Genomic DNA, 15,789 nt, shown 5'->3' with positions numbered 1-15,789 from the left:
ACGATTTCTGTATCTCTGTCTTAGACGTTTGTCTCCATCAGAAACAAAAAAAAAAATTATCTCCCTCATGATTGACTTGGGTGGAATGAATCAGACTGCATTTGTAAAGATCTCGTAAGACTGAAGAGCTGTGCTAAACATTACCACTATCCACTCTGACAGCAATTACTAAGAGCCATAATCAGGACTTGATTGGACTCCAAGTTATCCTCAATTATTAAGCTATATAACAATAAAACCATAGGAAAACTTAAAAGACAAATACAATAAAATACACAAGTTTCTTTAAACAACTAACAAAACAAAAATGTAAACAAAGGAAGAACTGCCAGAAAAAAGTTGTGATTCACTTTTTTTTTTTTAATTATTTGCCTTTAATCTGCCTCATGCATTATTATTTTCCCTGTGGAAATTCTATTATTCTGAAAACAAGACTCTACTGGAAAGTAAATGTTGTGACAAAAGAAAAGCCAGATTGATACATTAAAATAAGCCCCATGACCTAGCCCCATGGGGGAAGGACACACCCCCTTCTCCCTCCTGAGCTAGGGAGTCAGGCTTCCTCAAGGGGCAGAGCATGAAGGGCCACGCCTCTGGAGGTGGCAAGGAGCTTCGGTACTAAATATCCAGGCCACCCACAGTCTGGCTACCACCTAACTTTCCCACCACAACCCACAGGCAGTCGGGCTTCCCAGTCTCTGACACCAGGCCCGTCCCTCTGCCTGCAGTCTCTGCCCTGCTCTCTCTCTGAACCTAACTCCTACTCACCTTTAAATGAAGGCTTCCATACCTACTTCCCTAAGATGCTCTCCCCAAACCAGTACTTCCTACAGAATCATCTATTATCTTGGATTAATCATCTATTATTTTGGATTAAATATATCATACAAGATGCCCTATCTGCCCGACACAACCATCTTATAAATCGGGGTCATATTTTATATCATTTATATCCCGAGACAACCATTCAATTCACTAAAGCCATTCAATAAAGACTTTAATTGAATTTCCCAAAGAGATGGCCTAAAATAACCTGAATGCCAAGCATTCCAAGAACCGTCCTGTACCAAATTAAATACTCATTAGAATTCCAAGTCATAAGGAGGAATGTTGTGTTATCTTTAAACTTATCTGCTTTTATCCAAAACTGGAATCTGCGATGGTTCTATGAGATACACAGGCAAAATATTCTGCAAAGCGAAAGTTTTATTCATTCTACTGTGTTTAATATTCACCCAGTCTTGCTCGCACTTTTCTCTAAAACTCTTATAAAATCTCTGAGCATGCAAGAAGCATTAGAAGAGAGACTAAGCCTATTGAGAAGAAAACTAGAAACTAAGATCATCAATCATATTCCATTTTGAATAATTTCTTTCATAAAGAGGTAAATTCTCCTAAATTCCAGAATGAATGGAATCACATAGCAAAGTAAAATGTTTTAAATACATAAAAGAAATACCCTAATGGACCTTCCACCATCTGTTTTAGTAATTAAAATGATAAAAATAAGAAAAACTTTTAATTTTTTTAAGTTTATGTATTTATTTGGTGGCGGGGGGGGGGGGGGGGGGGCGCAGAGAGAAAGGAAGAGAGAGAATCCTGAGCAGGCTTCACACTGTCAGCGGAGAGCCCAATGAGATAATGACCTGAGCTGAAACCAAGAGTCGGACGTTCAACCGACTGAGCCACCCAGGTGCCCCAAGAAAAACTAAATTTTAAAAGCTGTATCAGCAGCTAAAACAGGGTTTTTTTTTCCATCTACTAGCTTGGCTTTTCCTGACCCATATTTTAGAATTGCTAGCAATTCTGGCAATAGCCTTCTTTCAATAATTCCAAATTATTTCTTAAAAAGTTTGAGCCTCCTCCCAAATCATTTAACATGCTTACTAATCATTAAAAGTATACATATTTAAAAACCCACATTTATGAAGCAATCAAATTACATTAAAAGACTGACTTTCTAGAAAAGGTTGCTGCTTGCCAAGAAAACTTTATGACTACAAAAATTTTCTATTTGCATTTCTTCATTTTCCCTTTTAGATTATCTGTGTAGACTTGTAAACACATAATCCCAAACAGTTGAGCTTTTTATATAAAACATAAATCGATTTTTAAAAAGCCAACTGCATAATTAAAACAGTACCACCAACCACCATCATCCCTCTTAAAAGCTGTCTTTAATTTACCAACAATCTATGTTCTAAAAATATATTTTCAAATCAGCGTTTGAAGCTCAGTACAGAGTTTCCTGCTCCCATTTGGTTAAGTAAAAACAAGTTGATTATAAAACAATACAGTATAAGGGCGTCTGGGTGGCTCAGCTGATTGAGTATCCGACTTCAACTCAGGTCATGATCTCCCAGTTTGTGGGTTTGAGCCCCGCATTGGGCTCAATGCTATCAGTCTATCAGCACAGTGTCAACTTTGGATCCTATGTCCCCCTCTCTCTGCCCCTTCCCTGCTTTCGCTCTTCTCAAAAATAAACAAACACTGGGGTGCCCGAGTGGCTCAGTTGGTTAAGCGTCCGACTTCGACTCAAGTCATGATCTTCCCCGTTCTTGGGTTCGGGCCCTGTGTGGGCTCTGTGCTGACGGCTTGGAGCCTGGAGCCTGCTTCAGATTCTGTGTCTCCCTCGCCTTCTGCCCCTCCCCCACTTACACTCTATTGCTCTCTCTCAAAAATAAACAAAACACTTTAAAAATTTTTAATAAATATTTTTTAAAATCTTAATTAAAAAAAAAACTGTATTTCATGTACCCTAGTACACACATAGCTCATCTTGAGCCTAAGATCCAGTATAGACACGTTTGCCCAAAACGCCACTCTCTGGTTGAGAAAGAAATGTAAATGCTAAGGCATAGAACATCCTTTGCTGTCAACTGCTAATTGGATTAGAAATCCTTAATATCATTTCTAGTGCTGAAATTCTATTATTCTATATAAAACAACAATAAAATAGATATACATTTGTGGCGCCTGGCTGGCTCAGTGAGTAGAGCATGTGACTCAAATCTTGGGGTTGTAGGTTCGAGCTCCATGTTGAGTACAGAGACTGCTTAAAAATCTTAAAAAATAGGGGTGCCTGGGTGGCTCAGTCGGTTAAGCGTCCGACTTCGGCTCAGGTCATGATCTCACAATTCGTGAGTTTGAGTCCCACGTTGGGCTCTGTGCTGACCGCTCAGAGCCTGGAGCCTGCTTCAGATTCTGTGTCTCCCTCTCTCTCTGGCCCTCCCCCGTTCATGCTCTGTCTCTCTCTGTCTCAAAAATAAATAAACATTAAAAAAAAAATTTTTTTTTTAAATCTTAAAAAATAAATAAGTTTAGGGGCTCCTGGGTGGCTCAGTCGGTTAAGCGTCCGACTTCAGCTCAGGTCATGATCTCACAGTTAGTGAGTTCAACCCCGCATCGGACTCTGTGCTGACAGCTTAGAGCCTGGAGCCTGCTTCGAATTCTGTGTCTCCCTCTCTCTGTTCCTCCCCCCACTCATGCTCTGTGTCTCTCTCTCCCTTTTTCTCTCCTTCAAAAATCAATGAAAACATTAAAAAAATTTTTTTTTCTTTAAATTTTTTTTTTTAACGTTTATTTATTTTTTTGGGACAAAGAGAGACAGAGCATGAACGGGGGAGGGGCAGAGAGAGAGGGAGACACAGAATCAGAAACAGGCTCCAGGCCCTGAGCCATCAGCCCAGAGCCCGACGCAGGGCTCGAACTCACGGAGCGCGAGATCGTGACCTGGCTGAAGTCGGACGCTTAACCGACTGCGCCACCCAGGCGCCCCCCCAAAAAAAATTTTTTTTAATAAATAAGTTTACGTTATCATTTCACACCCATTAGGATGGCTACTATAAAAAAAAAAAAAAAAAAAAAAGCCCAGAAAATAACAAGTGTTGGTGAGGATGTGAACAAATTGGGACTCCTTGTACACTGCTGGTGGGACATACGATGGTGTTACTACTTTGGAAAACATTAAGTACAGAATTACCACAAGATCCAACAATTCTACTTCTGGGTTAATATCCAAAAGAACTAAAAGCAGGGACTGGAACAAATATTTGTACACCCATGTTCACAGCAGCATTATGTCTAACAGCCAAAAGGTGGAAACAACCCAAGGGTCCATCCGCAGATGAATGGATTAAAAATGTGGCATTTACATACAATGGCGTATTATTTAGCCTTAAGAAGGAAGGAAATGCTGACACGTGCCACAACATAGGTGAGCCCTGAAGACACCACGGTAGGTGAAAAAAGCCAGGCACAAAGGACAATGTATGATTGCACTTATATGAGGGACCTAGAATGGCAAATTCATAGAGACAGAAAATAGAATGCTGGTTGCCAGAGGCTTGCAGGAGGGGGAAATGGAGAGTTGTTTAACAGGTACACAGTTTCGGTTCGGGGCAATGAGAGAGTTTTAGAGACAGATGGTGGAGGCAGTTCAACAACACGATTGTACTTACTGCCACTGAAATGAATACAAAAATGGCTAAAATGGTAAATTTCTTGTCATGCATATTTAACCAAAATTCTAAAAACTACAACTACACAAGCCTTAATAACCTCCTTATAAGCAGTGAGGCCCATGGCTTAATCCAGAAGCAAACTTAAGGACTCCTCATGGTCCATTTCCCAGTATGCCCTACCCATGAAGAAGGACCAAGAGCAGGGGCGCCTGGGTGGCTCAGTTGGTTAAGCATCCGACTTAAGCTCAGGTCATGATCTTGCAGTTCGTGAGTTCGAGCCCCGCGTTGGGCTCTGTGCTGACAGCTCGGAGCCTGGAGCCTGCTTTGGATTCTGTGTCTCCCTCTCTCTCTGCCCCTTCCCTGCTTGTGCTCTGTCTCTCAAAAATAAATGAACATTTATGGGGCACCTGGGTGGCGCAGTCGGTTAAGCATCCGACTTCAGCCAGGTCACGATCTCGCGGTCCGTGAGTTCGAGCCCCGCATCGGGCTCTGGGCTGATGGCTCAGAGCCTGGAGCCTGTTTCCGATTCTGTGTCTCCCTCTCTCTCTGCTCCTCCCCCGTTCATGCTCTGTCTCTCTCTGTCCCAAAAATAAATAAACGTTGAAAAAAAAAATTAAAAAAAAAAATAAATAAATGAACATTTAAAAAAAATTTTTTTTAAATAAAAAAAGAAGGACCAAGAGCCAGAGTCAAAGGTGAGAAATTAGTCCCACTAAATAAACTCAGAAAAGCCAAAACACAGGACCAAGTCCAAGGTGGTTGGCGAGCGGCAAGCTAGGAAAGAGAAGGCGGGGGGCGCCTCGGTGGCTCAGTCGTTTAAGCCGCCGACTTCGACTCAGGTCATGATCTCGCGGTCCGTGAGTTCGAGCCCCGCGTTGGGCTCTGGGCTGATGGCTCAGAGCCTGGAGCCTGTTTCGGATTCTGCGTCTCCCTCTCTCTCTGACCCTCCCCCGTTCATGCTCTGTCTCTCTCTGTCTCAAAAATAAATAAACGTTTAAAAAAAAAAAAAAAGGAAAGAGAAAGCGGGAGGCAGGGACTCTCTCAGGACATGGCCAGCTGATGAGACTGGTGAGGACAGAAGAGCGGTGAGAACAAGGAAGAACAGAGAGCAGGAGAGATCGGAGAAGGGAATTGCCCCTAAGATAACAAAAGGGAGGGGAGTGGAGGCAAAGGTAAAAAAGGTAAAAAAGCAAGAAGGGGATTCATTCAAGAAGAGATTCTGTCCAAGTGTCAGCAGAAAAATTACTTCCTTCCATTGACACGGCCATTTGTATCTAAAGAAACCAAAAAAGTTGATGAAGCCTATGAAAAGTTAGGGAGAAAAATTTTTTTCTATGAAAGACTACTACTGTGTCACCATCCCCAGAGAGCTAACATCATTTTTCATGGGTTTTTGTTTTGTTTTTTATACAAGAAAAACTTATTTGCTTAGAATTAATTTCAATGTGGGCCTACCTTTTCTGTTATTAAACATCAGTATACCATGAATGAATTTAAAATGTTCTACAGAACAGGAGTTAAGAGTATGCACGCTTGAGGGGGTGCCTGGGTGGCTCAGTCGGTTAAGCACCCAACTTCAGCTTAGGTCATGATCTCGTGGTTTGTGGGTTCAAGCCCCACATCGGGTTCTCTGCTGTCAGCATCGAGCCTGCTTTGGATCCTCTGTCCCCCCCTCTCTCTGCCCTTCCCCAGCTCATGCTCTCTCCTCCCTCTCTCTCAAAAATAAACATTAAAAATTTAAGAAAAAAAAAAAGAGTTTACAAGCTTGAAACCAGATCTGCCTGAATTTCAATCTTGGCATGGCAACCTGAGACAACCTACATAGCTCTGCCTCAATCTCCCAATCTGCAAAATAGGGATAATAACAGTACCTACCTTGCAAGCCTCTTGCAAGAATTAAATAGGTTAAATTATAAAAGTACTTAGAACAGTGTCTCGCCACTGTTATAAAAGCATCAGCTCACTATTACCCCCCAGGTCTAGAATATGAGCTCCATGGGAGCTGGGATTTTGTCTGCTTTGTTCACTATTGAAGCCCCAGGTTCCTGACCTAAGTATGTGCTGGAAAATAAAAATTTGTTGAATCAGATACACTTTATGCCAGCAACACAGAACCCTGAAGTTGAAGAGCACGACTTTTTTGTTACTACTGACAACTAAAAACCCGCATAATAATTTAGCCCCAAAGTTTAGCGTTCATAGAGGGTTTTCACATACCTTGTCTCAAGGGATTTTACAAAGCTGATATTATTTATCTCCATCTCACAAACTAAGAAGACTTCAGGGGTTTGCCCAAAACACAAAGTCTGAGGCAGAACAGGAATTCTGAGCATGGAGTCTGCTGGGGATTCTCTCTCTCTTTCTCTCTCTCTTTCCCTCTCCCCTGCTCGCTCACTCTCTAAAATAAAATAAATAAAAAATAATAAAATAATTTTGTAAAGTTAAAAATAAAAAAAGCAAGTCCTCATTCCCCAACGTAAACTCCGCCACTCCCAACTTTCTACTGAGTACACCTGAATGTGAGGACAACAGCCAGATGACAACCTTCAGCTCTTGGCAGTGAGGGAGGGAAGGGGACACTGGACTGGGAGTCAGGAAGCTTCATGTGTGCTTGGTTTTAGTAAGTACGAGACCTCTCTGGCTCCTCTAATGCCTCTGGGCCCTGAACTTCCTCATCTGTTCCTTCTAGGACTAAAATTCTGACTTCGGCTTTCTCCTAGCTTCTGGAACTCAACAAACAAAACCAAATTCATCTTTTCTCTATTCCAAACCACTAAGACGTGTTCTTCCTTCTGATGTCCCTATTCCTGATGCCCATTCTGCCAGCCACCCAAGCATAAACACCTCAACATCACCTCTGACTTAGAACTGACTGTTTCCTTCCCCTCCTGCCTAATCAGTCACCACAACCCTGTTCAACCTCCAAAATATCTTCTGAATCTGTCACCTCCTTTCCATCCCCAAGGCCATCGACTCAATTCAGGTCCTCGCCTGAACTACTGCCATGAGCACAACTAAGTCCCTCTCTGTGTCTCCTCACGGCCAACCCATCATACTCATCCTCAGTCTGGCACTCAACACCCTCCAAGACCCAGTCCTGACCTCTCTGCGGCCTCATCTTCCATCGCGTTCCGTTATGTCTCCCAGGGTCCAACGAGTTTAGACGCACAGTTTCCTGGCACCCACCTCATTCTGGCACCAACCCCAGGTTCTGCCCAAGCTATCCTTCCCTCCAGAATGCCTCCTTCCATCGCTTCTCCTCTTCGGGGGCCGCCGCCCCCCCGGTCAATTTAAATGCCGCTTCTTCAACTGAAGTGTTCCCTGATATCCCCAACGGGACAGTATCACTCCCTCTACTTAACCCCTAAGCACCTTGGTGGAACCTCTTTTAGAGCACCTATCAAACTCCTAGTAGTCCTTTCATTTCCTGGTGCCCCTGTTCTCCCTACGAGCGGATTCGTTCCTTGTGAGTAGGAAATAGGTTTTATTCATCTTCGTATTCCTCACAAGACAGTTTCTCAAAGACTGTGTGAAGACATGATGGTATGCCATGAATGAGCTACAGATATTCCACACGGTGATCCCCTCGGCCCTCCAAGCAGCCACAAAGCGACTTCGGCAGCCAGAGTCCCCACTGGTCAAGTCTCAAGCATTCTCAAGTAGCCTCCGCCTCCAACCAGGCAGATGCCGAGACGACGACTTGAGAAGCACTCAGAGGACGCACGTGGCACACTGCATAAAGTGGATGCCCAAGAAACATTTGCTGAATTGAATCTTGGAATAATCCATCTGTTCCCCCTCAACCACTGTCCCCAAGATCCCTGACCATCTAGACCTCTTTGAACGTTTTCACTGAATTGGTTCTGGTTATTTTTTATTAACTACCTATCATCACCTGGTTATACTCGCCTTACTATCCAAAGCTTACATCGATACTGTATTGCGCAAAACAGCAGAGGATACACACAATTTACCATGAAGAGATTCAAAGAATGAAATTCAACACTATAGAACAAAGAAAAGCAAATGCCATTTTACACTACCAAATGAGCAAAAACTTTTTAAAAAAATTTTTTTTAGGGGCACCTGGGTGGCTCAGTCGGTTAGGCATCCGACTTCGGCTCAGGTCATGATCTCACGGTCCGTGAGTTTGAGCCCCGCGTCGGGCTCTGCGCTGACAGCTCAGAGCCTGGAGCCTGCTTCGGATTCTATGTCTCCCTCTCTCTCTGACCCTCCCCCGTTCATGTTCTGCCTCTCCCTGTCTCAAAAATAAATAAACATTAAAAAAAAAATTTTTTTTTAATATTTTTTTAATGCTTATTTATTTTTGAGAGAGGGAGAGAGACGGAGCGTGAGCAGGGGGCAGAGGTGCAGAGAGAGAGGGAGACACAGAATCGGAAGCAGGCTCCAGGCTCTGAGCTGTCAGCGCAGAGCCCGACACCGGGCTCAAACCCACAAGCTGTGAGATCATGACCGGAGCCGAAGTCAGATGCCCAACTGACTGAGCCACCCAGGCGCCCCAGTGAGCAAAAACTTTTAAGGAAAAAATGTATTTCTGTCCAGTTATGGTAAAACAGGTACGTCCGTGTTTCTGCTAATAGTACAAACTGGTACAACATTCTTGAAAAACAGCGTGGCAACACATATCAAAAGTCATAACATTCATTCCATTTAACACAACACACTCAGGGGGAGCCTGGGTGGCTCAGTCAGTTAAGCAACCTACTTCAGCTCAGGTCATGATCTCATGGTTTGTGGGTTCAGGCCCCACATCAGGCTCCAGTGGACAGCTGAGAGCCTGGAGCCGGCTTTGGATTCTGTCTCCCTCTCTCTGCCCCTTCCCTGCTCACACCCTATCTCTCTCTCTCAAAAAATAAACATTAAAAAAAAAAAAATTATAACACAACACTCAGAAATGTGTCCTAGAACTATAATTAGTCGAAAAATAATAAACATCTACAATAATGTAGATTAAAGTATTAAGTGAAAACCAGGGAGCAACATGTTTAACCTAACATTAAAAAATTTAAGTAAATTATGGGAGCATGACTTGATGAAATATTCTGCACCCTTTCAAAATGTAAGCATATAAGTTAAAATTGTGACACCTATAACATGAAAATGTTCCATGATCTAACAAGCAGAAAAAATTCCAATTACATGCACTATAATTAGACATGAATAAAATATATATATGTACACATATATATACATGTAAATGCTTGTATGTGTACACGTGTATACATACATATATAGTTTTTAATGGAACACCAAAAAGAAAATGAACGATTTTTATGGTAATAATCTAAATATTTAACAATTTAATATCCATTCCTCTTAACTTAAAAAAGAAAGTCCCCCCATACTCAAGAAAGAGGGGTTCCAGGATACAAGCTTGACAGAACCTCAAGAAAAGGTCCAACCTATCACTGAGCATTTTGGCCTTACCTGAGAACTCACACATTCCTTATCACAATGACCTCTATATGACAACCCCAGACCATAGCTTTCCAAGGACCAACGAACCATCTCGAATGGTCTTCAGATCACACCCATGAACCCATGAATCATGCAAAACAAGCATAGCCTCAAAAACAAAGACAATCAGCAAAGAGCCAAGCCCACATTCAATTCTAAAACCTGAAAGGATACGGTAGCGTCACATTCAAGTTTCAGGTGTTCTCAAAGCCAACTTGCTGCCTCAGTGAGGGACTGTATCACATTCAAAAAGCAGTCTGAAATCATGGACAAATCAAAGAACTAAGGGCCAAGAGACCAAGGTACAGTGAAAGGGAAAACGAAAAGTTATTCCAACTACAAAGAACAGAAAACTGAAAACTCCAGCTTAAAGCAGATGGGTAAAAAGTAGCTAGCAATGTCTTATAAACCAGAGGCCAGAGGCCATAAGGCAGGATGGCAAGATATTTTATCAACACATGAAGCTTCCTTGAGCTGGTGAGGTCTAAAAAAGACTAGCATTGAAAATGTATCAAAACATAATTTTAGCACTGACGCCCCACAAGGACAGTATCAAAACAGTCTTCTAATTGTTTTTGCTGTAGTATCACCATTGTCCAAATTTAAAATGAAAGACCAAGATGCTATAATGGACCAAGAAAATTAGTTCTTGTGAATTACAAATAATGAAGATTAAATGGCCTTTCTTAGCAGGGCATTTCAGCAAAAGACAACAAATATGAAGGACTAATTAAAACAACCATTAGGAAAGAAAGTTTAGCCTTTTGTTTCTATTGCTGTGTTCTCACTATCTAGATGCACAAAAATGCAGATATATACAGTCATTCGTGACAACACACACACAGCAGATAACAGGAAAAACAAAACTATTCAATACTTCCCCAAGTTCATGGGAGCACAGGGGGATTACCACTCCAGAATGCTGACTCAGAAACTGAAGGGCCTCTCAAGTTCTAATCATATGCAGATAGGAGTCGTCTCTGTGCAGTTACTCAATCAGAACGTAAGTAGAAGATTAACCTACCCTGGCTTCTCTTCAAACAAACTCTGGCAGAGCGGCCCCCGGGCTCCTCAGAGTATGTTCATCCTCATCCAGTCTGTTCCAGAAGCAGCCAATTCAGTCAGGACCCGCATCTTCAGGTTTCCACAGCTTCCCTACCATCCAGCATCACTGCACCTTGTCCCAGCTTATGCTTCCTGGCCAGACACTCTACATTTAAAGTCTCTCCTCGCTTCCTCAGGCATCACCAAGTTCTTGTTTTCTAAATAGAGCTCTCCTAAACCTTACTCACCTGCAGTTCACTGCACTGGGTATCACCCAAATAGCCCATCAGAGCTCTTTATAATTTCTGAAAGAGAGAAAAGGAAGCTTTTCAATACATAGTAGAAAACACCTTTGCTGATGTATCAGTTCTGAAGCGTTTGTATCCAATATTCACAGCGTATGGTCTTCTGGTCCATAGTATTTCAGTAAAATGTAGCCTGATCAGCCAGGACCAAAAGTCCTGAGATAAGAGACCAGAGATAAAAGTTTGGTTTATTGTTGCTATTACTTAGCTGTGTGACCTTGGGCAAGTCACTTGACTTCTGCAGGCCTAAATCTCCTCATCTGGAAAATCAGACAGACCAGGGATGAGCAGCAGAGCACATTGCAGTGGGAAGAGCACAGGCCTTCCAAGACAGGCCAGCACCACAGGCTACTAGTCATCATGACATCTGTTAGCTAGTTGTTCACATTTGGCCTAAATCTCCTCCTGGGCAAGACAGAAATAACAACAAGTATCTTCGCGTTGTTCCGAGAATTAAAGGAGAGATGATGAGTTATAAAGAGACTATAGTAAACACACTGTGTGGTTTATCATAAAATTCTACAGGTGGTAATTACCACCATTACCCCCAGCCCTAAGGTTATATAAATTCAATTCACAAACATTTTTTTTTTTCCTTACGGGATCACAAATCAAAAGTGTACCATCCCGACCATGGAATTAACCGGGTGTCTCACTAACAATTCAATTACAGTTATCTTAAACTGATGGTACTTTACGATTATCAGTATTACTTAACATCAGCAGGAAAGAGATGTTAGCCCCTGCATAACATCTAAACTGGTTCAGTGGTCCTGCCTTCCGTGACTTCTCCCTCTGCTTTCCCTACTACTAGTATAAATACCCAGTAACAGGTCTTCCAAAAGCCAAATGACACCAACTGCTTTCCATGGTCAGCTCAAGGGAATACAACTAAAGATGGAGGAAAAGGAACAAAGGCTTTTTTTTTTTTTCCCATCTTTTTTACTTTACACACTTAAGTACTGTTCAAATTTGTTTACCACAGCATGCGTCAGTTTTGCATAAAAACAACTGTTTAAAACTATGTTAGTTATACATTTTGCCTAGTGACAGGAAGCTCCCCTTACAGGAATATTGTCACCACAAGGAGAATTTCCACAGAAGAAAGCAAAAAGGCAAATTCAGATGTGCTGAGAACACCTAAAATATGGCACCAAAATAACAAAAATCACAAACATTCACACTTCAGAATGGTTCAGTCAAAAAAGATGCCATGCATTCTCTGAAGATCTAATGATGAATCGGGGGTTTTTTTGGTTCAAAGCAGGATGAATATATAAACGTTGGTTTTACCAGACAACTTCCTGCTCTTAGAGAAATGACCCAGTACAATTTATACAAGTAAACAAGTTAGTATGACTCTGAAAAACTGTCAGCTAGTTTTAGACAACTGACAGCTTTTAAAAATCATATTACATATAGAAATTAAAAGTCTTCACACAACATCTACAATTTGTTAAAAAAGGAATAACTCTATTAAAATTCAGGATTACTCAGAAGTATTACCCCAGCCACTCCTGAAGTGACAAACCACTGTGTTTTATGTTGCTCCTAGCCAATGCTACATAAATCCTGACTACACCCATCAATTTAAATGAACTGTAAGCTGGTGTGTCCACATTCTCCACACATAACATAGTTCTTTCCCAGAAAACATTTCAAAATATTACTTAGAAATCAAACTGTATTTGCAGGCACACTTATCTACGTTTATGAGAATAAACAACCATAACAATTTGCTCGTAATTTTTAAGTAGCCCCTCCCCCTACCTTGTTTATCAACAAGTTAATAAACTCGGCCCAAAGTCTTCTATGCATTTGAAACAAGAGGCCAAGGATGTGATTTCTTGTGCTGAGCCCGTCTTTGGATCTTAAATATAGTCAGACAATTATAGACTAACTTGCATTTAATATTAATACCAAGCCTACCTCTTAAACAGGGAATAAAAATGCATGTACAAGATCTGGTCTACTTATTTGTAGGTCCCTCTGCAATATTCTTAGCCTTTCATGAATATGCTGTGTATTTTTAAACTACACAAGGCCCTCTGCCTGATGATCTGTCCTGTTGTTTTGCATCCCTCCCCTCTCCAGTAAAACACTGGCCAGTCCATCAATGTATACAGACTTTATAATGATGCGGACTGAATATTTTTGATATTAGAAAATGAAAAACCTTGCTAACAGTGGCAAAAAACAAGTCTGCCACCTGACAGAGAGGTACTTAATGACTCCCCAAAACTACAGCCTTACCTAAAAATAGTGTCCTAGCTTCTCAGCCAAAAGGATAGACGAAAAAAGCTGCCTTTATGCAGCTAAAAGACAGACTTCTACTTTGCCTCAACCTTTAAGACGAAGGTACTTCTTATTTTAGAATACTTTGTGTAACAACTTGTTTGATGGCCAACCACTAACTTCACTTTGAAGTGACTACTGACCATTTACATGGTCTACACGTATGAAAATTGTGGAAAATGTCTTGACACAATGCAGGCCAAACAACACTAGCCACAAGAGACTACCTATGTCTAAATACTCAATTTTTTTTAAGTTTTTCCTTATTTATTTTTTTAGCATTCTCTACACCCAACATAAGGCTCAAACTCATGACCCCAGAGATCAAGAGTCTCATGCTCTTCCAACTGAACCAGGCAGGTGTCCTAAATATTCAGTTTTTCAGACCACAAACAAACATCTCCATCGGCCAAGACATAGATCACTGGTTCCTTTCCACAAAGTAATCTGCAAAATTAAATAGATAAATAAATAAAAATAAAAGGTCTTGATTGGGAGGTCTAAGGCATGAATATGCCTCTATCTGTAAGCTGAAAATAAATTTTAAAATCCACATTTGCTCAGCAAAGAATAAAAATTAAAATCTATGGGGGCTCCCGGGTGGCTCAGTCAGTTAAACGTCCGGCTTCAGCTCAGGTCATGATCTCTCGGTTTGTGAGTTCGAGCCCGGCATCAGGCTGTGTGCTGACAGCTCAGAGCCTGGAGCCTGCTTCGGATTCTGTGTCTCCCTCTCTCTCTACCCCTTGCCCTCTCACACTGTCTGTCTCTCAAAAATAAACATTAAAAAAAACTTTTTTAATAAAAAATAAAAAATAAATAAAAATCTATGTAATACACACAAGTTTCAAACGCAAGCAAACGTGGCCTGTGCACTTACAGAAGGATGACTGATTTATGTCCACCTTCCCCTCCCAGGTTTTTGTGTGTACGGTTTTGTTTTGTTTTTGTTGTTTTGGGGGTTTCCTTTTTTTTTTTTTTTTGGTAAAGCAAAATGTCAATAGTATGCCTCAATCTGGAAAAAAAATAAAGCACAGCTTATTCTTCTTAAATAGATATTGTGATAGATAGGAAGTTTGTGACAGGATCTCAAAATCCAAAGGCTACCCAGATGTGTTGGGGAAAAAACACACACACAGACACAAACAATGACCAATTTCCCATAATAACTCTACATTTTCTCAATAAACCATAACAAAATATTTTTAAAGTTAAGAAAAGTGCTTGTGAAAAATGTAAAATTAGCAAACTTCTCTCCTCCTCCTTACTGAATTATAACTGTTCACGAACACTCTATCAATGTCCTTTAAATCCAAAGCATTCTAAATTAGATTAAAGCAACACTTCCAATTCACATATCACATATGACCAAAAATTGACAGTCCAGTCTTAGCCCTAGTAAAATCTCAACACCCTTGTTTTTTATTTCAAAATAACCACGTGACAAGTGTTATTCCAGTTTTTATAAAACAAAAGGAGAGACTGATGCCTAAAATAAATCTTTCCAAAGGAAAGGTTATATTTGACAAGAGTCCCAGGAACTGTGGACACACAAAATCCACATAAACAATCACTAACGCTCAATGTGGAGTATGTGATGGCTCCCAATACACACAAGAAATTAAGACATCCAACTGAAATTACACAAGGAAATTTAAATATAATGACCCCTGGTGAAGATACTGATCAAGGAGAGTTGCAAATAACATTTGGCTGTGGATACGCTCCACTATAGCTGAGGATGTTCGACAACTGGAAAGTTTGGTCCATAGGACACATTTCTCTTTTCTAAATGGAGCCCTGCCTATACACCCATGTGATTGATTGAGATGTTTGGAAAATAAAGATGGTCCCGTCAATTTAGTTTCAGCCTCACCCTTATGCATTAGTTAAAATAAAGAAGGGGGGAAAAAGGTAAATCATTCTTAACTCCAGTCTCACCTTACACATCTCATCAGCACTGTAGTTCTTTAGTGATCAATTACTTCATCCAATTCCTGAGGCAAATAGAAAAGTGAAATGCGTCTGTACACCACCAATAACAGGCATCAGCAGTAGCAAATAACTTTATCAGCCCCAAGTAAAAGGGCTTCTAAAATTTAAATGGAAAAAGTTACCAAAATGGTACAGTAAGCAGTTTTGTAAATGATTGTTTTAGTTTAAAATAAAAGCACTTCTCCTTTCTGTGTGATGGCAGAATAGACTAT

The 15,789-nt window shown here is 41.0% G+C and overlaps 1 protein-coding gene across 5 annotated transcripts in view; it reads right to left on the bottom strand.

Annotated features, from left to right (window-relative positions):
* HELZ (helicase with zinc finger) overlaps positions 1 to 15,789 on the bottom strand; it is a 156,137-nt gene that overhangs the window by 139,153 nt on the left and 1,195 nt on the right. For 2 of the 5 annotated variants that reach the window (XM_040452156.1, XM_040452160.1), the window contains exons 2-3: positions 15,524 to 15,579; positions 11,234 to 11,290 (exon numbers count right to left, since the gene is read on the bottom strand). The gene's annotated coding sequence lies outside the window, so the exon portion shown is untranslated. The other 3 variants (XM_040452158.1, XM_040452157.1, XM_040452159.1) reach the window with 3 other exon arrangements.

This window comes from Herpailurus yagouaroundi, unplaced genomic scaffold (assembly GCF_014898765.1).
Source record: "Herpailurus yagouaroundi ecotype Mexico unplaced genomic scaffold, PumYag 206, whole genome shotgun sequence".
In the NCBI taxonomy this organism is placed as follows: Eukaryota; Metazoa; Chordata; class Mammalia; order Carnivora; family Felidae; genus Herpailurus; species Herpailurus yagouaroundi.
The sequence above is the reverse complement of the archived record's forward strand: the minus strand, read 5'-3'. Positions and strand labels throughout refer to the sequence as shown.